The sequence below is a fragment of the Gekko japonicus genome, unplaced genomic scaffold (assembly GCF_001447785.1).
Source record: "Gekko japonicus isolate JY-2015 unplaced genomic scaffold, Gekko_japonicus_V1.1 scaffold441, whole genome shotgun sequence".
NCBI classification, from domain to species: domain Eukaryota; kingdom Metazoa; phylum Chordata; class Lepidosauria; order Squamata; family Gekkonidae; genus Gekko; species Gekko japonicus.
Window position 1 is genome coordinate 266,190 of NW_015172017.1, and position 7,542 is coordinate 273,731.

The following is a 7,542-nucleotide window of genomic DNA, read 5'->3' on the forward strand; positions in this document are numbered from 1 at the left end:
GAAAGAGTGCCGTAGCAAGCTATTAGTAGCACCGGACAGGATTAAACCCGGTTTGTTCTGGGGAGAACAGGAAGGCAATATTTACCCTTTGTATAGCACTTTGTTGTGGCCATACGACAGTCCTGCAAGGTAGAGAGAGCCCATGTGGTGTAGTGGGCAGAATGTTGGACTACTGAATTAATTGTCGTATGGCAGTGTGTGCAGTATAGCCAGGAAATCCTAAGATTGCCTGGCAGCCTGAAGTTCTAGCTCTTTTAGCATTACGCACCACTAGGTGGCGAGCTAGACTTGTGTTTGGGGCTGAGAGAGCTGTGACTGACCCGAGGTCACCCAGCTGGCTTCATGTGGAAGAGTGCGGAATCGAACCTGGTTCCCCAGGTTAGAGTCCATCGCTCTTAACCACTACACCACACTGCCGGACTAGGATCAGAAAGATCTGAGAGACTCGGGTTCGAATCCTCACTCTGCCATGAATACTCACTGGGTGACTAGCTTGCAGGGCTGTTGTGAGGGTAAAATGGAGGAGAGGAGAACTACGTGAGCTGCTTTGGGGGTCCCATTGGGGAGAAATGTGGGGTATAAACTATGCAAATAAATAAATAAACAAACAAGGGAGGCCGATGTTAGCATTCTCCAACTTGGAGACGGAAGGCTAAGCAGAGCCTGATAGTGGTGCCGCTCAGCACAAAAACAACTTGATTATGTGTGTGAGGGGATATCAGTAAAATAATAAAATAAAGAGCTGAAGTGTCCCTTACACAAATCAGCGGATGAGTTAAATGCTAGCCGGACCCAGCTGGCTGTGTTCACACTCCACCGAAGTAAGACTCTCATGCCATGGGACAGAAACAAATGGGATATCTGAGGATACTTTTAAACTGTAGTCACTCACCATGCCCCCAAAAATGATTTTTTTTTTAACAATGCAGATTAAAGTTGAACACGGCAGATAAGAACAATTACCAAAAAAAATCCGACTGAAGTGAAGTGTGGCAGTGAAAGAGTTAAGGGCATGATAGCTGGGGGGGGCGCTCTGTGGTGCCCCCCTTCCCTTGGTGCCCTAAGCAGTGCTTATTTTGCTTCATGGTTAATCCAGAGCTGTGGAAGAGGCATTTAGTTTCAGAGAGCCAGAATTCTTGGCAGAGGCTGGATTTGAACTGGTGACCTCCCGTATCGCAGCGCATCCTTAGCAGTCTACCAGCTCATCGGGCGCGGGACTGAGCTTAGGAGGAGTTTTCATGACTCATTTTTCATCTCTTGCGGCAACCTTTCCTGTCTTCAAAGACACCTGTGCATTTATCAGTGCTGACAAACCTGTTCTCACTCTTCTTTGAGCGACGCAGGGTAGGTGCTGGGGGGGGAAGGGCTGTGGTTCAGTGGTAGATCCTCTGCTTGGCATGCCGGTGGTCCCAAGCTCAACCCCCGGCATCATCATTTGAAAGGACCACGTAGAAGGTAATGTGAAAGACCTCTGCCGGAGTCCCTGGAGAGCTGCTGCCGGCCTGAGTAGACAATACTGACCTTCAGGGCTATTTTGGGGCAGGAACGCACAGGAACGGCGTTCCGGCTGGCTCCCAAGTTGGCCACGCCCAGCAGGAAGTCATTAGCATAATAGGCCACACCCAACAGCAGAAACTCATTCGGATTGGCTACATTAGTCCAGTGACACCTTTAAGGCCAAGGTTTATTCAGGTACAAGCTCTCCCTCCATCTGTGAGGGCAGAACTGTGCACCCCCCCCCCCCGCTAGCAATCCAGAACAGTCCAGTGGAGCCTGAGCAGTGGGTGTTGCCTTCTAACACACTTCCGGTGACGTCAGGGGTCGTGGCCTATGCAGATAAGTTATGCTAATGAGTTATGCTAATGAGCTCCTGCACCTCTTTTTCTACAAAATGACCCCTGAGAAGGAGCAATGAGGACCCACCATATTGTGCGGGGAGAGATGTTGTCAAAGAGCATCTGAGGCAGCTGAGAGTGTCTTCGGATCACAACTTTCCAACAAGAGTAGAAATAGAGAGGCTACTCTGCTGGAAAGAAGCCGATGCAGTGCACATCCTCCCAAACCCAGGCCTTTCACGTGTCCTGGCACCAGCCCGTGCTGTCAACAATAGCCCTGAAGTCTCAGCTAAACTCCAGCTACTCTTGGTGCTCCTTCCATCCTGGGGATTAGGATCAAATGTTGGAGGGGAAGTAAAAGATGGCTTTTAAAAGAGGGCCAACTTTGAACAAGTCTTTTGAAGGGCTTGTCTTTTATGTGCATGTGCCTGAACTTGGAAGTCATGGCGACCTCTGGTGACTGACCCCTACTGGGGGCCTGGAGGCTATTTAAAGAGGTGGCTGAATGAAGCCTGCCCCCGCCTCCCACCTCTGGTATTCCTTAGAGGTCTCCCGTCCAAGTACTTGCCAGAGTTGACCCTGCTTAGCTTCTGAGATCAGACGAGATTGGGCTTGCCTGGGCTGTCCCGGTCAGGGTGAAGGGCTTGCCATTAGTCCTGGAAGAGACTTCTTGTGTCTCCAATTCGACCTGCTTGAGAAAGTCTCCTTTTTCAGGACGTGCTGGCGTGGGACCCAGGCTTTGTGGCTCCACTTCAGCGTGTAGAAAGCCACTGAAAGGATGATGCGATTCTGCCCCATGATTGAGTCACTCTGCAATTTGCTCTCCCAGTTTTGCTCTTGTTTGTTGTCGGTGGTTTGAGGAAGTGTCTTATTTTCATTTTTCGGAAATCTTCTGCCTTCCCTTCCTGGTCTGTGAGGCAGAAAAGTTGCAGAGTTGGCAGCAGGCAACATTCGAAAAGCATGACAACGCTGCTCTCAGAGGAGGGCAGGGAGCTGTTCCGGTTGGCAGCAGAGGACAAGGCTCACAATCGTGGGTTTAAATTAAGGCCGGGAAGGTATTAGGATATTAGGAAAAACTTTTTGACAGTAAGAGTCATTCAAGAGTGGAATCAGCCGCCTAGGTAGGTGGTGAGCTCCCCCTCACTGGCCTTCTTCAAGCAGCGGCTGGACAAACACTTGTCAGGGATGCTCTAGGCTGATCCTGCATTGAGCAGGAGGTTGGACTAGATGGCCTGTTTGGGTCCTTCCTACTCTGTGATTCTATGATGGGAGTGCCGCTGGTGACATTTTCCTAGGGCAGCAAGAATTGCCTGGCTGGATTGTACCAAGGCCTATCAAGCCCAGCTTTCTCTTTCGAATAGCAGTCAGCAAAATGCTTGTGGTGGAAATCTTAAGAAGGGTAGCCTGCTTTTGGCTTTGGGGGGGGTGCGCATAGGAACCCCCATGGGAGGCTGGTGGTTTTGTGCTCTTGCCTGAAAGCAGGAAGGAGGTCTTACACTGTTGTAAAGAGAGCCCTGCTGGGTCAGACCTGTGGCCCATCTAGTCCAGCATCCTGTTTCACACAATAGCCAACCACTTGTTTGCCTGGGAGGGCCCACAATCAGGACATAGACCCAAGGCCTTCCCCTGATAATGCCTCCTAGTGCTGGATTTCAGAGATTGATTGAGTGAATCTCGGATTTCGAAGGGAACTCCAGGGCCATCTAGTCCAACCCCCTGCCATTGCAAGAACCAGAGCGATAATATCCCTGATGAGTAGGTATCCAACTGATTCTTAAAAACCTCCAGTGATGAAGAGTCCACCACCTCACCTGCGAGACTGTTCCAGGGTCGAACACACTTCACCGTCAGGAAGTTCTTCCTCAAATCTAGATGAAACTTCCTTTGCGGTAGTTTGTATCCATTAGTCCGGGTGCTATCATCCAACATGACCAAAAACATATCCACTCCATCCAGGACTTCTAGTGCCCTGGCCCCACTGCTGGACCTCCTGATGGCACCTGGTCTTTTTGGCCACTGTGTGACAGAATACTCGATTGGATGGGCCACTGGCCTGATCCAACATTGGCATCTCTGATGTTCTTATCCTTCCATGACAGCCTACCTCTGAATGGTCTCCCAAAGTCAACAGCCACGAGCACACTGGTGAGCTGGAGCCAGCGATGCTTGGGGCTGAATGCGCACATTTGTACCCCTTGTGACATTTCAACTGAAAATGTAAAGTGTACTTAGCCCCAGTTGTTGCTCACAAAGTGTACATTACCATATGGATCTCAAGAGTGTGGATGGAGGCACATGAGACAGTAGCCCTGCTGAAACTAAGCAGCTCTGGGCCTGGTCAGTATTGGATCACATGAAGAGATCAGACTCTTGGTCCGTCAAAGTCAGTGGGTCTCCAGGGTCTCAGGCGAGGTCTTTCACATCATCTCCTAAGTGGTCCTCTCAACTGGAGATGCTGGAGAGGATTGAATTGGGACCTTCTGCGTGCCAAGCAGATGATGTACTACTGAGCCACACGGCCCCTCCGTTTGGATGGAAGACAGACCACCAGTGAATCCCATGCAAGCTATCCTGACCTTCCTAATATAAATCCATCCATTAGGTAGGCCTGTCATTCTGGGTTCAGGTATGCCATAGAACTATGATAAACAAGCCTGGAAGATCCTCACGTTCCTCCTTCCCCTTGATAATTTAGCCCGCTCCATGCTTTCTCCAAACCGGGATGAGAGGAGGTTTGGGGTCTTGGTTTGGAGGACGAACTGTGGTCTGGGCAGGATGTCCAGCAGTTATTGATTCTTGTTATTATTATTGAACCAAATGCAAAGGGAGATCGTCCACATAATAGCAAAATCACCGTTTGACATTGTTCCTGAACCTAGCTTGAGCGTACTTCCAGATCAAACCCAGGTGTTCTTCTTTGGGATGTATGAATAGTCCCTGGGGTATTAAGGCCAACCTGGTGCTTTCCCACCTTTTCTGATCTTCCCAAGCACCACCGAGCACGGGGATCTTCAACGTTTCTAGACCTGGATTAGGTGACTGGCAAGCATATGACAGGAAGTCATAATGACATCCCAGTCATGTGACAGGAAGAGGGAGGACCATCAGGATCTCACTGGTGTCTGACCAGGACCATGGTCAGCCAGGCCCGTAGCTAATGCAGGGCCAATGGGGCCTGCCCCCCTAGTGTTTCTTCTGGGTCCCCTTCCTCCCGGGCTGCCCCCAAACTGAATTAATTTGATTAACTTTGATTAGATTAGTTGTGTGCCTCCAGGCCCCCTGCCCCCAAAATCCCTAGCTACAGAAGCACACGCCACGAAGACGTATCCTAGTGAGGAACAAGTCAGTGGTTAGCGTCCTGGAAGAATCCCCTCCACCACCAAGTGATCTTTATTCAACAGGTCCTCCTAGAAGCCTGCAAAAAGGCATCTCTATAGAAATGGGGAGGAGCTGTGTGGCTCAAGTGGTTAAGACGCTGAACTGCAGGCTGTGGAAGGTCGGTAGTTCAGCAGTTCGAGACCCAAGTGCCGAATGACGGAGTGAGCTCCCGTCTCTAGTTCCAGCTGCTGCCAACCTAGCAGTTCGAAAGCAAGAAATTGCAAGTAGATAAATAGGTACCACTTCAGTGGGAAGGTCACAGCGTTCCGTGCGCCTTGGTGTTTAGTCATGCCGGCCACATCACCACAGAAACGTCTTTGGACAGTGCTGGCTCTTCGGCTTTGAAACCGAGATGAGCACCGCAACCCTAGAGTCGGATTCGACTGGCTTTCGAGCAAGGGAACCTTTACCTTTACCTATAGAAATGAGGAGATCTCTACAACCCAGCAGAGGGCCCCCACTCATGGTTTATTCTGCCTCCATACCAAATTGCTGGCTGTCCAAACAAAATTGCTTGTTGGACTCGGCCCATGAGTTGCATACAGATTCCACTCTGTATCCTTGAGCGCGCTGTGACCCTGGCTGTTCGTTTGGGAGACAGAATCGTGAACCTGGGCCGTTTAGCCAGTGGGAACTTTTTTTCCTGCGGCATTTTCTTCTGCATTCGTCTTGCACTGGCTGGATCAAGGTGAAGCGATCCAGCTGGACTGAGACACTTAACACTTCTTCATCGAACCTTCTCGATTTGGCCTGGCCTTAGGGACGGGTCTGGCGCCAGCCTTGAGAACTCCATTCTTCTTCTGCCGATGATGAGTTTTGCAGAACCTGCTGGGTAGGATTTTGGGTGGCTGGTGACTTCCAGTCTTGCGAAACATTATCCCACTGGAAGAGGAAGTTTGTGGACGGTGGAGACAGCTGTCCGGCTTTGGAGAAGAGCCAGCGCTCTATGTATAGAGCACTGGCAAACAGAAGAGCTGTTCCTTGGATGGGAGGGATGTGGGTGGGACTCGGGCCCTCCACATAAGCCCCCTTTGGGAGACCCCTCTCATGCTTCAGGGTCCACGGGACCGGATGCTGTTAACTCTTCCATGACCTTTTAAAAATGAAAGTAAAATGTTCTGTTTGTTTAGGACATTTGCTCCCCCTTATCCAATTAAAGGTAAAGGTTCCCTTGCTCGAAAGCCAGTCGAGTCCGACTCTAGGGTTGTGGTGCTCATCTCCGTTTCTAAGCTGAAGAGCCAGTGCTGTCCGAAGACGTTTCCGTGGTCATGTGGCCGGCTTGAGTAGACGCCAAGGCGCACGGAACGCTGTTACCTTTCCACTGAAGTGGTACCTGTTTATCTACTTGCAGTATCTTGCTTTCGAACTGCTAGGTTGGCAGGAGCTGGGACCAGAGATGGGAACTCCCTCCGTCACGTAGCACTCGGGTCTCGAACTGCCGAACTACCGACTTTCCAGTCTGCAGTTCAGCGTTTTAACCGCTGAGCTACCGCGACCCCCTCTTCTCCAGTTAAGGACCCAAAACTCACAAAGATGTCTTAGAAACAAGAACCTTAAGAGTGACAATATTTGAAATCTTCTAAGCAGGTCTCTGGTTCCAGCTCCTGCCAACCTAGCAGTTCGAAAGCAAGAAATTGCAAGTAGATAAATAGGGACCACTCCGGTGGGAAGGGAACAGCGTTCCGTGCGCCTTGGTGTTTAGTCATGCCGGCCACATGACCACGGAAACGTTTTCGGACAGCGCTGGCTCTTCGGCTTTGAAACGGAGATGAGCACCGCAACCCTAGAGTCGGATTCGACTGGCTTTCGAGCAAGGGAAACCTTTACCTTTACCTTTTAAGCAGGTCTACTTAGAATCAAACCCCACTGATTTCAATAGGACTTGCTTGCACATAAGGATTGTTTGCACATAGGATTTTGGCCATCATTAAGAAAAATCCACATTCACCCAAGTACGATTGTTGTCACACATTTGAAGGTGCCTTCTACGGAATCAGACCATGGGTCTTCCAAAGGCATCGTTGTCTGCTCAGACAGGCAGCCGCTCTCCGAGGTCTCAGGCAGAGAACTTTTGCGTCATTTATGCCAAATCTGTTGTTTTTTTTAAACTGGAGTTGCCGGGGATTCAACCTGGGATCTTCTGCATGCTAAGCAGATCCTCTGCCATTGAGCCACAGCCCCTCCCCTAAAACAAATGTCAGCCAACGTGGTGACCCTGAGACTCAGAGTCTCATGCTATACTGAATGAGCTAGCCGGGCACTGAAGAAACTCCTTGAAAACAGTTCTGCTTTCCACAGCTTTATGAAAGTTGTAAGAGTGCACATTCCT